This window comes from Cryptomeria japonica, chromosome 8, assembly GCF_030272615.1.
Source record: "Cryptomeria japonica chromosome 8, Sugi_1.0, whole genome shotgun sequence".
NCBI lineage: Eukaryota > Viridiplantae > Streptophyta > Pinopsida > Cupressales > Cupressaceae > Cryptomeria > Cryptomeria japonica.
Genome location: NC_081412.1, coordinates 676,705,077 through 676,729,874, shown reverse-complemented (window position 1 = coordinate 676,729,874; position 24,798 = coordinate 676,705,077).

Genomic DNA, 24,798 nt, shown 5'->3' with positions numbered 1-24,798 from the left:
ACCCTGTTAAAGGTTACCTTGTTAGAGGATTTCAAGAACTCAATGGTTTTGAGTCACCCTATTAAAGGATTTACAGCAAGCTGGTTAAAGCTACCTTGTTAAGGGATTTCTCAATTATTGAAGTGGTTAGAGATCAACAGGTATTACAATGATCTGCTAACAACACTCAATGCCAATGCAGATCCACTTAAGTTCCTCTTCACCTTCTGCACTTACACTCTGCAAGTATCACATCTCTCCTCTGGTCTAGCAAGAATCACATATCCCTTCACTTGGATACACACACACAACTTTTGCCAACAGCCCTAGAAAGAATCACAACATCGACCTTATAGGAAAACAGATAGGTCGGTAGCATAAACCCTAAACCCTAAACCTGTTAGGTTAAGGAATTCAAACGGTTCAATCCTGACCATTGAGCACATTGCATTAATCTCCATCGTTCATTTTCCACTAATTTCATGGCTGTTGATAACCCATCACACGTTATCACCGTTTACAGACTTCGCACATTCCTGAGGTAGATAGGAACAATCTCCTTCATGCAAGATCCTTCAAGCGCACAAGGCTGACATGGAACCATGATCTATTCTTCGTTACAATGCTAACTCATCACACAAAGTCACCGGTTGAGCCACACAGGCTTGAAGCACTTCAATCGGAAACCCTGAGGTTGAGACTACCAACCGGTAGTCATACTAAGCTTCCATGTGCCGGTTCCCATAACCATATGTCAGTTCACCTTGAACAAACACACCGCTTCACTTTGGCACAAATGCCGGTTCACAGTGTTATACCGGTTCTCTTCTCTTCATCATATTGACATCAATGACAACACATAATGTCATTATGTCCTCATACCAGTTCACATAATGCCAACAATCTCCCCCTTTGGCATTGATGACAATATACAAAGATATCTCTCTGCTTCTCATCTTCTCCCCCAATTTCTATAGATATCTTCTCCGCTTCTCTTCTTCTCCCCCTTTGACAACAATGCCAAAGTGGAGGCACAAGCTTCCCTATTCCATTATGCTGCTCACCCTAAGGAGTAGCATCTTTCAACACATCAATCCTGAAGAAAAATTTAACTATGCAATACTTGATTGATGTGGAGCATATACCTTTAGTTCACCTCCTGAAGGGGTAGTACCCCTAGTTCACCTCTTAAGTACATAAATGTAGCCTTTGGGAGAGGTTTGGTGAATATGTCTGCTAATTGTTCCTTACTAGAAACATGTTCCAGTGCAATCTCTTTGTTCTGAACCTTTTCCCTCAATAAATGATACTTAAGCTCAAAGTGCTTGGTTCTAGAATGTAAAACCGAATTCTTGGAGATATTAATTGCAATAGTATTGTCACAAAATATACTTACTGGTTCAGATACAGGAACTTTGAAGCCATTTAATACATGCTTCATCCAAATTGTCTGTGTACAGTTCATGAAAGTAGCAACATACTCTGCTTCCACTGTAGATTGAGAGATACAACTCTACTTCTTACTCATCCATGAGACTAGTCTACCACCAAGAAAGAATGCACCACCGGTTGTGCTTTTTCGATCATCTACATTACCTGCCCAATCAGCATCTGTGTATACTTTCAAGTTGAAGTCCTTGCTATATGGATACGACAATCCATAGTCAACAATTCCCTTTAGATACCTACGAATCTGCTTGACTGCAACCAACTGGGATTCTCTTGGGCTTTTCTGGAACCTTGCAGTAATGCCTACTACATGTGCAATATCTGGTCTGCTATGCACTACATAGTGCAACTTACCAATCATTGATCGGTATTCCTTCTCATCAACCAATGCTGAGTCATCCTCTTTGGATAGTTTACAACTGGTCACCATCAAAGTACCAACCGCTTTGCTATCTTCCATGCCAAAGGTCTTCAACACCTCTTTGACAAACTTGGACTGAGTGATAAAGACTCCATCTTTCATCTGTTGGATCTGCAGTCCAATGAAGAACTTAATCTCCCCTATGAGTGACATCTCAAACTCTTTCTTCATCTCATCTGCAAACTCATGACTCATCTTGTCAACTCCACCAAAGATAATGTCATCAACAAATACCTCACAGATCAAGATCTGATCTCCTTCAAACTTCAAGTAGATATTGCTATCTTCACTTATTCTCTCAAATCCAATCTTCACAAGATGGGAATGCAGACGTTCATACCATGCTCTAGGTGCCTGCTTTAGACCATATAAGGCTTTATGTAGCCTACATACCATGTCATTGTCTTCAGATAGGGAAAACCCATTTGGTTACTCTATATACACCTCCTCTTCAAGTACACCATTTAGGAATGCACATTTTACATCCATTTGATATACTTTGAAACCTTTAAAAGCTGCATATGCAAGAAGCATACAAACTCCTTCCAATCTAGCTATAGGAGGAAAGGTTTCTCCATAGTCTTCTCCTTCTTCTTGGGCATATCCTTTGCACACCAATCTGGCTTTGTTCCTAACCACTGTGCCATCCTCATTCTGCTTATTTCTGAAGACCCATTTGGTACCAATGACATTTTTATGCTCTGGTCTGGGTACCAAAGATGATGTACCATTTTTCTCTATTTGGTCAAGTTCCTCTTCCATTGCCTTGATCCAATCTTATCTTTATGAGCCTCTTTGAATGTTTTAGGCTCGAGTTCGGAGATCATACATGAGTTTTCTCTGACTTTTCTTCTTGTAAGGATTCCTGCGTCCTTATCTCCTATGATCTGCTTAGGATCATGATTCAGCTTGACATACCGAGGAATGGTCTTGATGGGTTCCTCTTGCTTTTCTTCTTCATCCTCTTCTCCATCAGTATCAGCATATACATCTATCGGTGTAGGAACATTGTTACTGGTACTTGGCTGACTGACAACCAGTTCCCAGAAGGTTACAACTGGTTCATTTATCGCTTTCTCACTGTTGGTTTCCTCAATTTTCTTAGAGGTTTCATCAACTCTTACATTGATACTTTCCATAATTCTCTGAGTCCTATTGTTGAAACACTTGAGAGCTTGCTCTTGGTGGAATATCCTAGGAATATTCTCTCATCACATTTCGCATCAAATTTTCTCTGGTGTTCACTCCTCTTGATGTAACATTTGCGACCAAACACTCTAAAGTAGCTAGCCCTAGGTGTCTTATCGGTCCAATACTCATAAGGAGTTTTATCCTTACCTTTCTTGATGAGTACCCGGTTCATTGTGTGGATTGCAGTGCTCACCGCTTCTCTCCAAAAGGTGTGAGCTACCTTTCCTTGAATCAACATGGTTCTAGCTGCTTCAACCACAGTCTGGTTATTCCTCTCTGCTAGGCCATTTTTCTATGGAGTCTGGGGGGCTTAAAGTTGTCTCTTGATGCCATGTTCTTCATAGTACTTGTTGAATTCACCGGAAGTGAATTCCCCTCCTTGATCAGTTCTTAGGCACTTGATCCTTTTATCGCTTTCCTTCTCCACTAATGCTCTGAAGGCTTTGAACTTTACAAAAGCTTTAGACTTATATTTCAAGGATGTGACCCACATCATTCTTGAGCAGTCATCAGTGAGAATCATGAAGTACCTATCACCCTGCACACTCCTAGTTTTCATAGGACCACACAAATCAGTATGCACAAGATCAAGCAAATTGTCAGTAGTGAAAGATTTACCTTTAAAGGTTGAGGAAGACATTTTCCCCAATTGACACTCTCTGCACAAGGTGTTATCTAGTTTTCTTAGCACCAGCAACCCTCTAACTGCCTTAATCTTACTAGCCTTCACAATGTTATCAAAGTTTACGTGGCAGAGTCTCCTATGCCATATCCAGCTATCATCAAATTTAGCCATAAGACATGTACTTATATTTGCATTCAGCTGAAATATGTTACCTTTGGTCTGCATGCCGATGGCCACCAATTCACCACTCTTTCCTTTGATTTTGCAAACTCCATTCTTGAATTCCAGAGTGAGGCCACTATCATTCAGCTAGGCAATTCTTAGGAGATTATGTCTGAGACCATCAACCCAATACACATTGTTAGCACTACTCTTTCCATTTAGAGAGATGGACCCTCTGCCTTTGACCATACATGGTGTATCATTGCCAAAGAAAACAACACCACCATCATACTCTTCCAAGGACAGAAACTTGCTCCGGTCACCAGTCATATGGTGAGAACAACCACTATCAATGATCCACTCATTGGAATTATCAAACCGGGAGACAAGAGCCTTCTTGTTTAACACATCTTCCTTGACACCAACAAACACAATATCTTCATTTTCTTCATCCTCCGATTCCTCATCTGTGACACCTTCATCAACTGCCACAAAAAAATTTCTTTGGTTTCCTCCTTTGAATTTCTTGAACCTTTCTGGTTTGTCCTTGTTGTCTCCATTAGGAATGTTTATAGCAATATGTGCTATCCAGTTACAAGAAAAGCATTTCAAAGGTAGCTTACCTCTGTATTTGCCGGTTCCTTTAGGAAGTTTCCTGGCAAGGAGAGCTTCAAATGCCATTAGAATCTCCTCATCTTCCATTTCTCTCCTCTATCTTTGTTCACCACTGGTGCTATCTTCTTTTCCTTTTTTGGATGGTACAGTAGAAGCTTTAAAAGCTAATTCAGTCTTTTGAACACTGCCATCAAAACTATTTAGCTCATAGGCTGTCAACTTTGCAATGATGGAATCTAGGGATACCTTAGTCTTGTCTATTGACCTTAGCTCTTGAATAGCAGAAACCCTAATTGCATAGACCGACAATAGGGATCTCGGGGCTTTGCTTACCATAGTGGTATCATCCATTTTACCACCTGCACTCTTGATATCTCCGACAACAGTTTTGATTCTTATTCCATACTATTGAATGGTCTCACCTTCAACCATCCGCATGTCCTCAAACTTCCCTCTTAGTCTTTCTTCCTTAGCTTGTTTTACATGCTCATCACCGCCATAGATATTTTCAAGAGTATCCCATACCTCTTTGGGATTTACCTTATCTTGGACATCAATAAATTCAATGTCAGATAAACTACTAATCAGGGCTTCCATGACTTGCCCATTCTCCTGTATCTCTCTCTTTTGGTCATCGGTGAGAGTACCGGCAGGGGCAACATAGGCATTCTCAACATAGCTCCAGTGTTGAGCACCCATGCTTCTAATGTATATCTTCATCCTTTCTTTCCATATACTAAAATTTTTCCTGTTAAACTTTGGACCTTCCCTCTTCATCATTTGACTGGGATCTTTACCTCAAGCGGTTAAGCTTATAACATAGAGGAGTTGGAGGACGCTTTGATACCAATTGATAACTCAATGATGAATGAATAGTACCAAATGAGTACTGAGAGGGGGGGGGGTGAATTAGTACAGACAAAAACTTCACTCTTGAACCGGTTTGCCAGCTGACACTGTACATTGACAGACAAACAGTAACACCGGTTCTAAAACATAGTACAACCGGCAAAGCCCAGAATAACTGAGATAAGCATAAACCGGTTGACACTTATCTTCTCATACAATCTAACACTTCACTTCCATTTCACCCTAATGCATGAACAAGTAATCTAACATCAAAGATATACATATAAGCAACTATATCAACATGATTCACCACTTGATAGAAAGCAACAAAGCATCACAAGAAGATGACATCACACATGACACACATATTTTTCATGTGGAAACCCAACTGGGAAAAACCACGGTGGGGATGAATACCCACAATCTTGTTTTTGAACTCTTTAGAAGTCCGCTCTGTTAGGAACCGATCGTGTTAGGGATCACCCGGTTAAGGGTTAAACCCTGTTAAAGGTTACCTTGTTAGAGGATTTCAAGAACTCAATGGTTTTGAGTCACCCCGTTAAAGGATTTACAACAAGCTGGTTAAAGATACCCTATTAAGGGATTTCTCAATTGTTGAAGTAGTTAGAGATCAACAGGTATTACAATGATTTGGTAACAGCACTCAATGCCAATGCAGATCCGTTTAATCTCCTCTTCACCTTCTGCACTTACACTCTGCAGGTATCACTTCTCTCCTCTGGTCTGGCAAGAATCACGTATCCCTTCACTTGGATACACACACACAAATTTTGCCAACAACCCTAGAAAGAATCACAACATCGATCTTATAGGAAAACAGATAGGTCGATAACATAAACCCTAAACCCTAAACCTGTTAGGTTAAGGAATTCAAACGGTTCAATCCTGACCGTTGAGCACACTGCATTAATCTCCATCATTCGTTTTCCACCGATTTTATGGCGGATGATAACCCATCACACGCTATCACCGTTTATAGACTTCGCACATTCCCGAGGTAGATAGGAACAATCTCCTTCATGCAAGATCCTTCACGCACACAAGGGTGATGTGGAGACATGATCTGTTCTTTGTTACAATGCTAAGTCATCACACAAAGTCACCGGTTGAGCCACACAGGCTTGAAGCACTTCAACCGGAAACCCTGAGGTTGAGACTACCAACCAGTAGTCATACTAAGCTTCCATGTGCCGGTTCCCATAACCATATGCCGGTTCACCTTGAACAAACACACTGCTTCACTTTGGCACAAATGCCAGTTCATAGTGCTATACTGATTCTCTTCTCTTCATCATATTGACATCAATGACAACACATAATGTCATTATGTCCTCATACCAGTTCACATAATGCCAATAGTAATAGTCCTCCAAGTAATACTATTAATCATTATTTTATCCATTTATGATCTTTGGAGTGCAGTTATATCGATCCATGAAAATGATCGATCTGACATCATTGAGGAGATCCTCCTCACCCTTCCAGGTAACAATATTATTAAGAGTAAACACCATGTTGGCTGCCCAGTGAACAAGACCATTTTCTTCACGATAAATGTGGGAAATAAAACATTTATCGAAGGTGTTGATGAGATCTCTAGCAGCCTTTATAATGTTGTTGATAGTCCATGAGGGCTTAGAAATTCCTTTAAGACATTTAATGATATTATTAGAGTCCCCCTTAATCCATAGATAGGGATAGTTCCACCATTTAGCCAGTAGGATACCTTGGAGAGAAGCCATAGCTTCTGCCATGTGGTTAGTTTGGCTACCTATAGGAACAACAATAATTTCCTTACAAATGCCATTTTCATCTCTGAGAATTGCACACATCTTGCTAGGCAAGGATTTTTTTCAGCACCTCCGTCAAAGTTAATTTTGAGCCATTCATGAGGGGGAGAGTGCCATTTAGATTCAAGTCTCTTGCTTTGTTTAGAATCAATACTAACAACACTCTTCAGATTCCATGAGTTGAGTATGTGAGTTTCCATGGGGTTGACAGGATTGCATGGTTCTCCAATGATCCTTATGTTCTCCACAATAGCCCTTTGAATTTTCTGAAAAACAACAGCCTAGGTGAGAGAAGTATCCCTGAAGATGCGATTGTTTCTTTCTTTCTAGATCCCCCACAAGATGTGAGGGAAAGAGAGCTACCACAAAGATCTCAAAGTGGGATTAGACCAATAATAACTCCAAGAATGGAACAAATCTTGGATAGAGTTAGAAAACACCCATTCCATACAAAAATTCTTAAGAAATCTTTCCCAAATTGAAGCAGTGAAGGAACAGTGAATTGCCAAATGGTCCAAAGACTCTTCCTCCTCAAGACATAAAGCACACCTATTTGGTAGAATGAAACCTCTAACCTTTAGGTTGTCTAAATTCAAAATTTTGTTTTGGAGGATGGTCCAGTAGAAAATGTTGATCTTTGGGATAACACCCTTTATCCAAGCTTTAGATTAGAAGGGGTTCTTTGAGGGGGTTGGAGATAGCACTCCATACATAGAAGAAACAGTAATGTTGCCTTTGGGCTCAAATTTCCAAATTAGAGTATCTTCCTCATTGTTCAACCAAGCAGAAGACAGACGTTTCTTGAGATTGATGAGATTGGGGTGAATACCTTTAATGTTCTATCATTTATCACCTATCCAATACCCCTCAGCCAAGGAACCAAAGACTCTTTTACAGGGGGAAGAAAAAGGGGCCCAATCAGGGATTTCCATCAAAGGCTTATCAAGCAACTAGGGATCCTCCCAAATCTAACTTTCCTACCATTACCAACTCTCCATTTAACCCCTTTGGAAATGTTGTCTTTACACTTAGAGGCATGATTCAAAATGTGAGACCCATTAATACTGAAATCAAAATTTATGAAAGAGAAAAGAGAAGAAGACAAAAGAGGATACTTCTCCAAATTTTACACCACTCACTGTCAGAGTGGAACAATCTCCAAACATGTTCAGACAAAAGAGCTTCATTGGGGGTTCAGATTCTCCTCAGGCCCAAACCACCTTTTCTCTTTGATCTACAAACCTTGTCCCAAGCCACTAATGCCATTCTTTTCTTTTCCTCTACCCTAGACCAAATAATTTTTTTTTTGAATTTTTTCAATAGCATCAACAAACTTAACTAGAATTCTAAAGAGGCTGAGGGCATAAATAGGAATGCTTTGAAGGGAATCTTTAAGAATTTGAAGCTTGCCAGCCTAACTTAAGAGAGCACCTTTCCAACTAGCTATCTTTCTTTGAAATTTATCCACTAAAGAACTCCGAGAGGAATCAGGTGGAACAATGCCCAAGGGGAGGTTGATGAAAAAAAATTCACTTTTAACCTAGTTGATAAGTTGTCCAAAAGCAGATGCAAAATTGCAAAGGGTTTCCTTCAGTATTTTGGCTTCCTAAATGCTTGAGTCCCTCATAATGATGGTGTCATCCACAAATTGCTGGTGGGAGCAAATATGATCTGCAGAGGAGGGTTGGAGGCCTTTAAAAATACCTCTAGTCACCATGCTTTCCATGGACCTGCCAAAACATTCAACCATAATTATGAAGAGGATAGGGGAGATGGGGTCCCCTTGCCTCAATCCTCTGGAGGATTTAAAGAAGGAGGAGGGAGATCCGTTAACAAGAACAATGAAGGAGGTAGAGGAGATAAGGTGCTTGAAGAGGTCCACACATTTGTTGGAGAAGCCAAAAGCCAAAAGGACCTTCATGAGGAAAGACCAATCGACCCGATCATAGGCCTTAGATAGATCAAGCTTGAGAATAAAACCCTGCTTCTTAGCCAACATAAGGTAATGGATGTTCTCATGAACAATTATGATGGAATCAAGAATTTGCCTTCCTGGCACAAAACCATTTTGCTGATGACTGATCAAAGATGGAAGGAATTTCAAGAGTCTGGAGGTTAGGACCTTGGAAATAATATTATAAAAGGAGTTGCATAAACTGATTGGCTTGAACATATCCATGGAGTTAACATCTTGAATTTTGGGGATTAAAGCAATGAAGGTACCATTAATTTCTTGTAGAAGTTTTCTAGCCCCAAAAAATTCTTTAACCCCACTAGAGACATCTTTCCCAACAATATCCCAGAACTCTTGGAAAAATAACATAGGGAAGCCATTAGGTCCAGGGGCTTTGTTGCCTTCAAAAGAAAAGACAATATTTATGATCTCCACGTTCGATGGGATAGAAGTTAAGAGGGCATTCTTTTTCTCATCAATAAGGCAGGGAATGTTTTGAAGGAAGGAATTTTGAACATCATCATCCAAACTTTGATCCCTACTGAGAAGATCAGAGAAGAAACATTTGGCCTCATTTCTTATCTCCTCCTCCTTAACCAGTTCCACATTGTCCACCATCAGTTTTTTGATCCTATTAGCCGCTTTATGTTTGATTGTCAACATATGGAAGAATCTAGTATTCTTATCTCCTTCCTTCAGCCAAATACATCTAGACCTCTGTTTCCAAAAAGCTTCTTCTTTAGCAATGATTTCATGGTATCTTTTGAGGATCTCATTTTCTTCAACGATAGTCATAGTAGAGAATCCATCCTTCTGGATTTAGACCTATATTTTATTAAGGTCTTCCTAAATTTTTCCTTTGACCTCAAAAATATTCCCAAAGCTGGATTTATTCTAGGTCCTTATGTTGTCTTTTATGCTTTTAAGTTTCTTCACAACTCTATACATGGAAGTACCCTCAATTTGAATATTCCACCATTCCTGAATTTTATGGGTAAGATCCGGATGTAAAGTCCACATTTTTTCAAACCTAAAAGGAAAATGCCTTCTCCTGTTTATGGGGTCAGCAATAAAAGTTATGGGGTAGTGGTCAAACCCAACATGAATGTGGGCAGACAGAGAATAGAAGTAGTGTCTGTACCAATCATAAAAAATAATAGCCCTATCAAGTCGAAATTGAATAAGGTCATTTCCAACCCTCCTGTTAGTCCAAGTGTAATTGAAACCCTGCATCTCCACATCATTAAGAGCCTGAGTGTTTATAAAATCCATGAGGGCCAATCTGCTATCCAACTGAGAAGGGCTTCCACCAAATTTTTCCTCCTCTCTCAATGGGGTGTTGATGTCTCCCATGACCAGCTAGTTGAGGTTGAAATGATGAGAAATCTGAAATTTAGGCCCATAATGAAGATTGTTGGGATAAGAACATCGATTGAATCAAGTGACAAATCTATTTGAAGAATCTGATGAATGCATATGATATTGTTGGTTCTAACTCATGCACAAAAGATAGTAATGCCACACGACGTGTCATTACATCAACAATTGTAAGTACTCAAACTAAGAAAGCTCGCCTCATTAGAAAGACAAGCAAATAATTGCAGATAAGTAGATAAACTATAATGAGAGCCATGAGAAGGAGACAAAGAGCAGAGGATCCATATAACAATGAGTTATGGGCATTTTTTGGTAGATTACCACAGAAAGATAAAGCAATTGTTGAAGCCTTGAGATCCCTAATTGAAGATTTTTGGAAGAATAACACAAGGGTCTCTCCAAATCAAAGAGATGTTGTAAGGAGGATTGGTAGTAAAATCCGTGATCGACATCCAAAACATTATTTGGATATGAATCAAACACAATTTTTTGCCAAGTTTCAATGTATGTATCCTCAAATTAAAATTAGTCAAAGATTCTTTGAAATGGTAAAGCCTTTTTATGTCAAAATAAATCGCACACGCACAACTTGTTGTTGTAGTGTACATATCAAATTTTTTAACCATTATGATGTTTATCAACACATATGTATAGATTTGCATGCTAACAATGTTTTGCAGGAATACAACATAAATGGTCCACTGACATCTTCAAGGGAATTCATATCTAGCATCTTATGTGAAAGAGTAGATGGTCAACTATATTACAATAAGTATTTCTTGGATGGCACATGTGTTCATTGTGGTGGATGGCGACATTTACAAAATTTTCAACATATGGATATTGGACAAGAAATTGGTAATGAATTAGTGGAATTTGGAAAATATAAGACAACGACCTACATGCTAAAAGATGGAAAAGAAGAAAAAAGGTGTGAACTGGTTAGTGAGAAGATTCCAGTGTATCAGTTTATGGGCATCTTTCATGAGAATATAGTGTATGAGTATGAAAGGCATAACCATCGGGCTCGTTGGTTGGACTCACAATTTAAGTTATGCAAGGACACATTTCCACTTCATACAATCATTTCAATTGTTGACTTTGCAGAGAACTACACACTACAACCACCGGAACGAGGTGCAATCGCAATATTAAAACTCCACACAAGTTGCTATATTTGTGCATATAGCATTCATTCATGCACATGATAGTATGGAAGAGGATAGGAATATATTGACGGTGTATAATTTTTACATCAGTGATGATCACTCACACTCTACAAAGTTTGTGCAAGGTTATTTTTCAGATATTCTATGATGATTTGGCTAGCCAAGGCATATCATGATGTCAACATATCATATGGTCAGATAATTGTGCATCACAATTTAAGAACTCTTAGATGTTTTATTGGTTGAGTAGGATGCATAAGTTGACTGCTATTCAACATATGTGGAATTTCTTTGAGGTTGGGCATGGAAAAGGGGAGCATGATGGTGCAGGAGCATGTATTAAAAGAGCTTTAGTAGGAGAAGAGTTAAAGTACAAAGAGAATGTAAACTTGAAAGATGCAAAATCAATTGTTCAGTTGTGCAATGGTACAATTGGTCCAGGTAATCAAGGTAAGTCTTCAGTTCGCAAATTTTTTTGGTTGGTAGATGATACTAACATTGCAAAATTCGAAGATTGTTGTACATTGACATGATCAAGTGAGCTACACTCTTTCAAAATCTCTAATGTAGGTTCATGGATTATCCATCGCAACAGATGGCATGTTATTGCTCTTCATGTAGAGGTGATGCCTATAATGAGTGTGAGTCAAAGGAGTGGGTGGACGAATGGTGTATGAGGCCTCTAATCCCACTCGAGACATATCAACCTCCAAGTGCACTACAACTCACACAGATGGAAGCATTAGTTGACTTTGACCATGTGTCAGATTTAGTCCAACCAGGTAAATTATCAACATGCAAATTTTTGTACTTTAATATTTTACCTTAGTTGTTTGCTAAATTCTTCTCACTTTATCATTGCAGGGCATGTTTATGCAGTTATTGCAGCTGAAGACAATGAATAAGGAACATATTATTACCTGTGTCATTGTGTGGACACAAAAAAGAAATTGGATGACCCTGTGGTAGATGGAGAAAATAGTGAGTACCCCATAGGATCAGTAGTTGTTATTGGTACATGGACTAGAAGGTACCCAGTGAAGAAGTCTAACTTGTGGTTGTTCAAGGACTTCAAGACACATAGGAAGATTCTTCATTATTCTAACCTAGTTGTATCTTCAAATGTTCATTTGATCAGATATGGGGATAGACCACTAAACAAGAACCTATGGAAGGTTTTTGAGTCTAACCATGAGGCTATACTAGACACGATAAATAGTAGAGAAGATTCAGATGGTTCATTGGATTAAATGTAAATGTAAAAAATTGTAATATCAATCATATTTGGATATATGTACATGACTTGTATTTTTCGACTACTCGAGACATTCTAATATAAAAAAATTGTGTTTTGTCTTGTTTTGTGTGATTTTATGTATATAATGTCATTTTGGTCCATTAGAGTTCACATGGGATCCTTTTGTGAAGTTTTAGGCTAATATGGTAAAAGATGTAAAAATTGCTCATTTGTTGTCAATCACTTAAAGTGTGAAAAATTGTCAAAATTCGGCATCATTTTTCTTGATGTTAGTGACATGTAAGAATGATTCATCTAATCCTATGGGTTCATGAGATGGCACTCTAAAAAATCCTCTCTTGGTTTAGGTAGACTCGGATCCAATTGCTCATGGCAACACTTTCTCAGTTGCGATAAAAAGCGTCACATGAGTTCAATGAAAAGTTGTACAATGCCCCATCTTTCAATTCACTCATCGCGGCACCAAACCTTCAATGTGTACACATCCACATGGCCAAGTTTACGCTAGGATTTCCTTCATTCCTCTATCAAACTCACCCGATTGATGCGGGCCACACCCTAGCAACAAAATCCGTAAAGTGCTCAAAGTGTGAAAAATTGTCAAAATTCGGCATCGTGTTCCTCAACCTTGGTGACACATATGAACGATTTGTCTAATCCTATGAGGTCATGTTATGACAATCTAAAAAATCCTCTCTTAGTTTAGGTAGACTCCGATCCAATTTCTCATGGCGACACTTTCTCGGTTGCAACAAAAACCATCAAATGAGTTCAATGAAAAGTTGTGCAACGCCCCATCTTTCAATCCACTTGTGGCGGCACTGAACTGTCAGCGTGTATGCATCTAGGTGGCCAGGTTTACTCTAGGAACGTCTTCATTCCTCTATCAAACTCACCCGATCGATGCGGGCCACACCCTAGCAGCGAAATCCCTAAAGTGCTCAAGTTGCTCAAAGTTGTTAATATTCAACATTGTGTTTCTCGGTGCCCATCAATCATAAGATTGATTCATCTGATCCTATGGGGTCATGTTATGGCACTCTAAAAAAGCCTCTCTCAGTTTAGGTAGACTTGGATCCAATTGCTCATGGAGACAATTTCTCGGTTGCGACAAAATGCGTCATATGAGTTCAATGAAAAGTTGCCCAATGCCCCATCTTTCAATCCGCTCATCGCGACACCAAACCATTAGCTTTTATGTGTTGGGTTGGCTGGGTTTATGCTAGTAATTCCTTCATTTTTCTCTCCAACTCCTCCAATTGATGTGGGCCACGCCCTAGTAGCGAAATCGCTTAAGTGCTCAAGTTGCTCAAATTTGTCAATATTCAACATCACGTTTCTTGGCACTCGTCAATCAGAAGAACAAGCCATCTAATCCTACAGATTCTTGTTATGGCACTCTAAAAAATCCTTTCTCGGTTTAGGTAGACTCGGATCCAATTGCTCGTGGCGACACTTTCTCGATTGCGACAAAAAGAGTCAGATGAGTTCAATGAAAAATTGCACAATGCCCCATCTTTCAATCCGCTCGTCGTGGCACTGAACCGTTAGCTCGTACACATTGGGGTGGTCATTTTTACGCTAGGATTGCCTTTGTTTTACTCTCCAACTTGTTCGATTGATGTGGGCCACACCCTAGCAGTGAAATCGCTTAAGTGCTCAAGTTGCTCAAAGTTGTCAATATTCGGCATCGCGTTTCTCGGTGCCCATCAATCATAAGAATGAGTTGTTTGATTCTATGGGGTCATTTTATGGCACTATAAAAAATCCTCTCTTGGTTTAGGTAGACTCAGATCCAATTGCTCATGGCGACACTTTCTCGATTGCGACAAAAAGCATCAGATGAGTTCAATGAAAAGTTGCATAATACCCCATCTTTCAATTTGCTCGTTGCAACACTGAATCATCAGCTTGTATGCATTGAGGTGGCTAGGTTTATGCTAGGAATGCCTTAGTTTTTCTCTCCAACTTGTTCAATCAATGTGGGCCACACCCTAGCAACGAAATCACTTAAGTGCTCAAGTTGCTCAAAGTTGTCAATATTCGACATCGCGTTTCTTGGCCCCCATCAATCATAAGAACGAGTCGTTTGATCCTACAAGGTTGTGTTATGGCACTCTAAAAAAGACTCTCTTGGTTTAGGTATCCTAGGATTCGATTGCTCGTGGTGACACTTTCATGATTGCGACAAAAAGCATTATATGAGTTCAATGAAAAGTTGCACAATGCCCCATCTTTCAATCCGCGCATCGCGACACCGAACCATCAGATCGTACGCATTGGGGTGGCTGGTTTTATGCTAGGAATGCCTTCATTTTTCTCTCCAACTCATCTGATCGATGCGGGCCACACCCTAGCAGCGAAATCACTTAAGTTCTCAAGTTGCTCAAAGTTGTCAATATTCGGCATCGCGTTTCTCAACGCCTGACATGATGGTCTTGAAAAGAATTGAGAGGGGGGGTGAATTAGTGAGACCAAAACAAACACAAATTCAAACACTTACAGGTAGATGAACTTAACCAAGCATTTAAACAAAATGCATGCTATCCAAAATGAAATAACAACATCCAGATAAAGTAGAACATCCACCATAACACAAGTGTTTATACATGGAAAACCCAAATACGTAAAAACTACGGTGAGATGGAAATCACAAGTTAACTATCTGCAGTAATATATAAGTGACCAGTTAAGGTCTTACAAAGTTCTCTGCTAGGAGCGAATCTTGTTAGAGATCCCAAGCTTGATTAGAAGCTTATACCCTGTTAAGAGTACTACCCTGTTAAGAGTAACCTTGTTGGAGGATTTGAGAATCCAAACTAATGGATCACCTTGTTAGAGGATTTGTACAATGAAGCTTGTTAGAGCTTACTCGATTAGGGGATTTGATTCTATTGTAATGATTAGAAAACAACAAGAAAGGTGTGATCTATTCTGAGTAGCACAAGACTTGCTTGATTAGATCATTCTAAGTACATTCAACACTGCTCTTCATCTTAACACTTATTGCTCTTCAATAAAAGATTTCACTCTTTATGCATATTAGTATTTGTATAATCTCCTCTTCTATATTAGTTCTCTCTCTCTATTTTAAAAGATTCACTAAGATGTCTTTAAATAGACATACAAATCTTATGTCGGCCATAGGAGCACAATTTCCTAGGTGCAGTGTATCTAGACAATTAAACATAACTCATCACAAAAATGACCATCAAGAAAATGGTGCTGGTAACTCATCACAAAAATGGATACCGGTTAGAACAGTCAAAACTGGTAGGAACAAAACATGTGAACCATTGTCCTGGAATCTTCCACTTGATCTCCATCTTCATCTTCATCTTCATTTTGATGTTGAATTAATGTAACCATGGGTTATCTCTTAGGCACATACCGGTTGACACATAGTACCGGTTAGATATAGACCTTAAACATACCGGTTAATAGTGTAAACCAATGAAGTTACATCGTTAGTCAATGTAATCATATGTGTGTGTTAGAGTGTTTCATCAATGACAACAAGTGATGAATACATTACAATCATCATCTAGCCAACACATCAATCATAAGAATGAGTCGTCTGATCCTATGGGGTTGTGTTATGGCACTCTAAAAAAGCCTCTCTCGGTTTAGGTAGACTTAGATTCAATTGCTTGTGGCGACACTTCCTCAGTTGCGATAAAAAGCGTTAGATGAGTTCAATAAAAAGTTGCACAATGCCCCATCTTTCAATCAGCTCATTGTGGAACCAAACCGTCAGCTTGTATGCATCAAGGTGGAAGGGTTTACTCTAGGAATGCCTTCATTTTTCTCTCCAACTTGTTCAATCGATGCCGGCCACACCCTAGCAGCGAAATCGCTTAAGTGCTCAAGTTGCTCGAAGTTGTCAATATTCGGCATCGTGTTTCTTGATGCCCGTTAAGCATAAGAATGAGTCATCTGATCCTAAAAGGTTGTGTTAGGGTACTCTGAAAAATCCTCTCTTTGTTTAGCTAGACTCGGATCCAATTGCTCGTGGTGACACTTTCTTGGTTGCGACAAAAAGCGTCAGATGAGTTCAATGAAAAGTTGCACAATGCCGCATCTTTCAATCTGCTCGTCGCGGCACCAAACCATCATATTGTATGCATTGGGGTGGCTAGGTTTACTCTAGGAATGCCTTCATTTTTCTCTCCAACTCGTTCGATCAATGCATGCCACACCCTAGCAACGAAATCACTTAAGTGCTCAAGTTGCTGAAAGTTGTCAATATTCGGCATCACGTTTCTTGGTGCCTGTCAATCATAAGAATGATCCATATAATGCTATGAAGTTGTGTTATGGTACTCTAAAAAATCCTCTCTCAGTTTAGGTAGACTCGGATCCAATTACTCGTGGTGACACTTTCTTGGTTGCGACAAAAAGCGTCAGATGAGTTCAATCTTTCAATCCGCTCATCGTGGCACTAAACTGTCAGCTTGTACACATTGGGGTGGTTGGGTTTACACTAGGAATGCCTTCATTTTTCTCTCCAACTCATCTGATCGTTGTGGGCCACACCCTAGCAACAAAGTCGCTTAAGTGCTCAAGTTGCTCAAAGTTGTCAATATTCGGCATCGCGTTTCTCGACGCCCGTTAATCATAAGAATGAGTCGTCTAATCCTACGAGGTCATGTTATGACACTCTACATAAGCCTCTCTTTATTTCAGAAGACTCGGATCCAATTGCTCATGGTAACACTTTCTCAAAAGCGACAAAAAGTGTCAGATGAGTTCAATGAAAAGTTGCACAATGCCCTAACTTTCAATCTGCTCATCGCGACACTGAACCGTCAGCTCGTACATGTCTGAGTGGATGTGTTTACGCTAGGAATACCTTCATTTTTCTCTCCAACTCATCTTCTCAATGCAGGCCACACCCTACCGACCATCCCATTTATGTTCTCAAAGCACGAAAAGTTGTCAAACTTCAGCGACGCGTTTCTCGACGCCCGTGAGACATATGAATGAGTCATCTAATCCTACGAGGTCATGCTATGACACTCTATTAAGCTATGCATTATATTAATAGACCTAAATTCTCTTAAGTATTATTAATTATTGGGAGTCATTTAAATTAGTTCTATTAGGGTATGCATTAGATGAATAGAAGTGTATGGGCTATGCAATTTTTTTAGAATGGGTATTGGTACAATGGTGTCTTACATTGTCTAATTTTGGTTATTTCCATGTTTCCCTTATATAGTCTTATTTTGATTATAACTATTGAATTTTTGTTGATCCCTATAAGCTTGTGTCTTAGATTACAAGCACATATTTAGGTTCAAAGCTTAATTAACAATAAACTTTGTGCAATTATTCATTTAATCATTTGTACTTCAATTATGGATAACCATGATAAATGATTTTCATTAACCAAAAAGCTAAAAATCCATACAACATTGTATACCGTTAAAAGTATCAAATATATCCAATACAGACAAATAGGCTTGCCAAAGCCATATGGACATACAATGTCACGTATTCATAAAACAAAACATATGTTCAAAATTACTATAAAGGCATACAACATGATATCCAATAGTCAAGTAGGAGCTTGCCAAAATCCATATGGACATATAATGTCACATATTCATAATAGAAAACATATGTTCAAAATTGCCATATAGGCATACAACATGGTATCCAATAAAGTCAAATAGGAGCTTGCCAAAAGCCATATGGACATATAATGTCACATATTCGTAATACAAAACATATGTTCAAAATTTCCATATAGGCATACAACATACGATCCTATTCTATTCATTTCCCTCTAGGGGAAGGAAACAGATCACGAGATATCTTTCCCTATCGAGGGGATGGAGATGTATATGATGCAGGTGTCTTTTGAGTACGCCCACTTGACCTCCTCTCCAGACGTTTTTGTAACTCCACCTAATACAATGAAAAGAATGATGTTAGCATATACAAAAATTGAATTTTAGAATGACATAATAGAATAGTCACTTACCGCATACAAATAATCATGATGTTCATCCACAATAGGTGCATGTTCATGATCTGGAGTGATAGGTCCCTCCTGTAAGCATCACAATATAAATTAAACTAAATACAAGTATCGTTAAAATTTTCAATAACATATTATTAAGATAACAAATGTAAAGCTAAATTTACTAAATTTACAAATGTCTCATGCTTCTGTCAAAGCAGTTGAACTACCTACTACTGCAGCAACACTGCGCTCCATTGACGCGCAAACAATAGGAGGAGTCTCTGATGTCAACATCTGAAAATTAAACAAAGTCTATTGATTAATCACCAAAACTATCTATATTATTTAATAACATTAAAGATAAATTGCTTACCTGGGTGAAAGATTGTCGATGAAATACATTGTGATGTGTTGATGTTGAAGCTCTAGCATCAAACTATTTGACATCCAAAATGAGTAGTTATAAAATCATTCACATAACATTCAACTATCTACATATAATAATTATATTTCTTCACTCGTTGTATACCTGTGGAGTCGACGAATTCATGAAAAAGGGTGTTGCAGGAATGTTGCTAGTATTGTGAACACTTTGACCCTGATTTTTTATCTTAATAATTTACTAATTTAGATATATTCTTAAATTTCCATATAAGATTTAATAAAAAGAATGAAATGAACTTGTAATGAAATTCACCTGGGTATCAATTGCAAATGTTTCGTTCAGCAAGGATTCTATCATGACAATGTTCTTTGTAGCAAACTCCGCTCGTGCACGTGCATTCTCAAAACTATTAGGATCATAAGTGCAAAGAGAACCACAAGATCGACAAAAATGAGCTAGAACTCGATGCCTAGAAGAATCACCATCATCACTCGCATCACCCTCTACTAGAGGCTTAACATACTGTATAAGGGTCTGAGTGAGTGAGCTAATGGAGTCTAGAGTTTTGACCTCAATACTCTCCTTCACAATGAAAGGAATAATAACATGCTCCAGCATAGGTCTGGCCAAGGCTCTTGGTGGGAGATTTGGGTCACGCTATGCACCCTCCCTATCATTTGAGGAACCCCCACCTCTACCTTGGAAATCTAAAAAATCAAAATAGTTTGGGATCTCATTAAGGACAAACTCATAGTATAGTTTTATCAAAATGTATTGGGGTACCTCATGATTATTGCATGGGGGTTGATCAAATACCATCCACCACTTATCCCAAAAATTGTTCTTAATCCCTTCATGATGACACCAATGAATAGGGAATCTCCTACATCTAGGGTGTAAAGGTTGATTCGTTCGGGGGTTTGTAAAAAGAGCACACAAGTCAAATTTATTAGTTTTATTTTTCTTCACAACCACATATGATAATTTGTCAACATAAAATTGCTTTTGTTCTTCCTTCTTACTAGACCAAAAATTTACTTGCCCACTGACGGATTGTATGTGAGATACAATAGATTGCAAAGAACTGGCAAGGTTTGTCCTATGGGAGTTTGTTCCAGTGAGATCTTTTAGCCTTGTGATTAAACCTTCAAGCTCTTTTTGGCTATTTTCTATTTGACCCAATAGGTTTTCTTGTGTACCTATGGGATGTCTAGGGATTGTAGGAGGTTCTTTATGTGCTTCTTCTTCAATATGGTCTTCATGAGGAGGTGATTGAGTGTTTTCAACATTTTTTTTGTCTAATCTCACTTCTTGATAATAAAAATAAATTTAAATCAAGAAACCTAGTTTAATCTTCAAATTAATTAAAAAATGACAATAAGAAAAAAAAAATACATACCTCTTCAAGCTCTTCGATGGCATGGTGACATTTTGATGAGAGATGGACAACTTAGTGCCCAATATCAAGCTTCTACAAAGGGCAAGTGCAAGAAAATGGCACCCCAAATCGCCAAAACACGGGTTTGGGAGTGCAGAATGCATCCAAATTGCGGACTTATATTTTTTTATGATTTGAAAAGGTCATATGGCACGAGCCTTATGACAATTTTTTTTTTTTGAAGTGTGGAACCTTTTTGGTACCACAACTTCGTGCATACACCCTATGAGGAGGTTATTTTTAATATTTATACTACTCTCACCCACTTGTAATTGATAAACTTATTGATGGTTGTTATCATGGATCCCCTCTTAGTTAATATGCACATTTTTTTATCAACAATGGGCTATAGCTGACATATAATTATATTAATAATAAATAGAGTATACATCGGAAGAAAATAGTTCAAATTATGAAAGACAAAACCAAAAATTATTACAAAATACCTAGAAAAAGAGCTAGGTCGAACCAGAAGTTCGAGAGTTAAATAGTTAAAATATCTATCAGTTCAAACTATCAAAAAAGGCTAGAAAAAATGAGATAGATGCTAAAAAAGATTAGCCATCTGAGGAAGGAGAACCTGGGATGGAAGCAAAATCCAACAATGACCAGGATAGGATAGTTGGAATACATCTAACCTAGACAAGCTTCTTTGTCTTGGGAAAGCACTCAACCACATATTTTGGTTCAACACCACTATTGGCCCAAATGTATCAGAGCTCTTCAACCCATTCCATCATTTTCTCCTCTAAGGCAAATTGAGAAAATCTGAAAAACTCCAAGAAATTTGATATCCAATCATCTATGTCTATTTTAGTCTGCTTGAAGAGAGCCCAAAGGAAGTTAGCACTCTTCTTCACAATAAACTAGTTGTATTTGAAGGCCCTCATGTCCTCTATGTATAAAATTGGGAATCTAGGCGGTTTCTTCCCATTCTTGAAAGTATCTATGAAATCAATTGGTAGAGGGATTGTTAAATCATCATCTATATTCCAGAGAGCTTGGTCTAGACCCCCCAGAAGGTCAGGTTTGAAGACACTCCTACAAAGAATCTCAACTTTAATCTTTGGAAGGCCGAAGTGAAGCATGGTTGCAAGAAAAACCGCTGGAATTTCAGCATTCACTCTGTATTTATGGTTAGTCCGCAAGAAGAGATCACCCAAAATGAGTTTAATTGCCTTGAAAATGATGAAATGATAATGCTCCAGGACCTCTTGCATTCTTTTCTCACTAATTTTACCAATAAAAACCATTTTTATTTTAGATGATATCAGACAAGTGGGAGAATCCATTGGCAAGCACTCGTACCAGACCTGCAAACGACTAAAAAACAGAGGAGAGAACTGGCCACAAAAAAGAACTGAAAGAGAAAATAACAGGAATACAAGGAATGAATTGAAGCTTGTGGAGGACGTTAGATACAAAACACTGAGAGAAAGGACTCCCTGTACTTCATCTATCAAATCTCATAATTGCTAAATCTTGTATAGAGAACCTCGCCAACTTTGTCAGTTAGAAAAAACTTATCTATTATATACACCAATGTCAACATTCTCCAAAGTCCTTGGCTAAAGTAGTGAAGAGCTTCTCTAAATAAAGTAGACTATTCTAATAGATAGAATAGTTAATATGCTCATTCACCCCTATAAACAAGAACCTTTAGAATTGGGGTGTTGTGACTCTATCAAGTTTTCCCATATTTTTTATTTTAATAATGATTAGCTGAACAATGCATTTATAATTATATATCAGGTAAATACATGTTAATGGAAAGCCCTCAAATTCGTTAATACAATTTATTGATCTCCTTTTTACTACTAGATGCAATTTGATATACTTTAAGATGATGATAGGCCTCAATCCTTGCTAGTGAATATTTTCAAATTTATCTTCCAGCAAAGGAGAAGTCAAGCCATGTATTGTTTAAATATTATTTTAAAATGCGTTCAATTCTGATATGGGATCTATTTTGTAGACAACAACCATTTTATTATACTATGAGTGAATATGATTAGTACTATGTAGGAGAAACTCTTGAATGATCATTCTAACATGTGCATGGGCATAATTAATTTGCACATTGGTTTCCAAGTCTTGGATTTTATGTAAGAACCATAGTTATTACTTAGGGATGGTTTCAATATCAAATCATGTGGGAAGAAAACAACTCCTAAGAGAAATGAGGCAATGTCTATAGAAAAGGATTCATGGTTCTCCCCTATTTAAGGCTTGATTTCTACTAAATATTATATTATTTTACTTCATATTTCTACTTCTAAACCTAGATATAATATATTTAAGGGTCTATTGGGAGTTCTTAGCTTTGTTCCACTTTTTTTTATTTATTAGACTATGTTTCTTTTGTTGTGCTATCTAGGAATATGCATTGATAAATATTTCAATTGACCATTTTATATTGTAATTCTTTTATTATATAATATATGGGTGGTTCTCCATCATTTATCAATGAAAAGGGTATTTGCAATATTATAAGTAAACCTTCATGGTTCCTTTAATGAATTACGTCAAGACCTCCCATATCTAATCAATTATACCAATTTTTTTTTGATATAACACATAGAGCATATAATATATTAATCATAGGATAATATATGATATGGACACAAATAAAAGAATCTACACAAAATATGAGAGCAAGGATAAATCATTGAGGCAACAATATTTAACTCGACAAGATTAATATTCCTCAAACACTTCTATATTTAAACTCAAAGATATGTAGGATTGAAAGAATCCAATACCAACTGTGTGGAGGAAAGACACTAAGACGAACCAGAACAATAGAGAGAGGCTTTAGAAAAGGAGGCTCTTAATTAAACTTGGCCACAATTGTGGCAAGGCATGAGAAGAAATCTAGAATATTTTTCTTGTGAGTTTACTCAAAGAGATCCTCATTGTTTGAATTGAAGATATTCATGGGCGTATAGACATCATAGGTTATATAGTATTTGAAGAGGTTTTGTGCCTCCAGATCATTTTTTTTCTTTTCCCTCCCATGAAATATTAAAAACTTCACCTAAAGAGCTTGAGATCATATCAGTATTAACCCCACCCAAATCTTGAGCTACATTTCGCCAATACTGACTAGACACCAATTTACTACCCACTATGCAGACCTAGTTTGGAAATAGGATTGTTTGAAGCAATGGGGTGAAGAAGAAATAAAAAACCTGACCATCATGGATATGAGAATCAGCTTGACCAGTGTTGTGCTTGAGGATAAGAGATATTTCTTCCCAAAATAACTCATCCTTAGAATATAAGAGCCGATGGCATTGCTGATCTAGGGACTCATCTTCACATTTGCATGAAGCACCAAAAGATGTTAAAATTGTAGAGTGGGTGACAAATATGCTAAAATGAACAATGAGGCCCAAAATGGAAGCAAAAGATCAATTGTTAAATACTGAGGTGGCTTGTTTGTTTGAAAGCCACTAAAGGCCAAAGGAAGAGGCAAAAAATGAGGCATGTGAGCCTTGCTCATGAGAGAATCAAGGAGATGCATGCATGTGTACATCATATCTATTCAAATCCACCTTTCCTCAGAAAAAATCTAACTGACTACATAGAGAATGGTAAAAATATTTGGAAAGCTCACCCATTCAAAGAGTGAGACCAACAAACACATAATTGTAGCCCTAAGAAAAGAGTTTCAACAACACAGGGGCCTGCAAACTACTAGGAATAAGGAGCTGACAACTTCTGACATGGATATAGTCAGCATAGGAGCGTGAAGGATGAACAAAAACCTTAGATTTGAAAGGGCTAGGAGAATCTCAAGAAGACTACACTATGCATGATCTAAGATAATTTGACAGAAGCATACGTTGAAAGTGTGATCAACATAACGTAATGGTTGAAACCCCAAGAAAGATGACCGAAGACATAGGAACTTGCAAGTTGTATTGAACATGAGATTCTAATAGATTTGAAAGCTAAGCATCATGCAAGGAGGTGGGAAAAAGAGTATCTTTGAAAAAAGGTTGAAATCGAAGCCGTTGGGCAAAATGGGAAGACCAAAACCTAAGATTAGACAAAAAAAGAGAAAGTTAAATATGCTTAGCATCATCCTTAACAAATGAGGAAATTAAGGGATCCACCATAAACTCAAGAAGATTGAAGG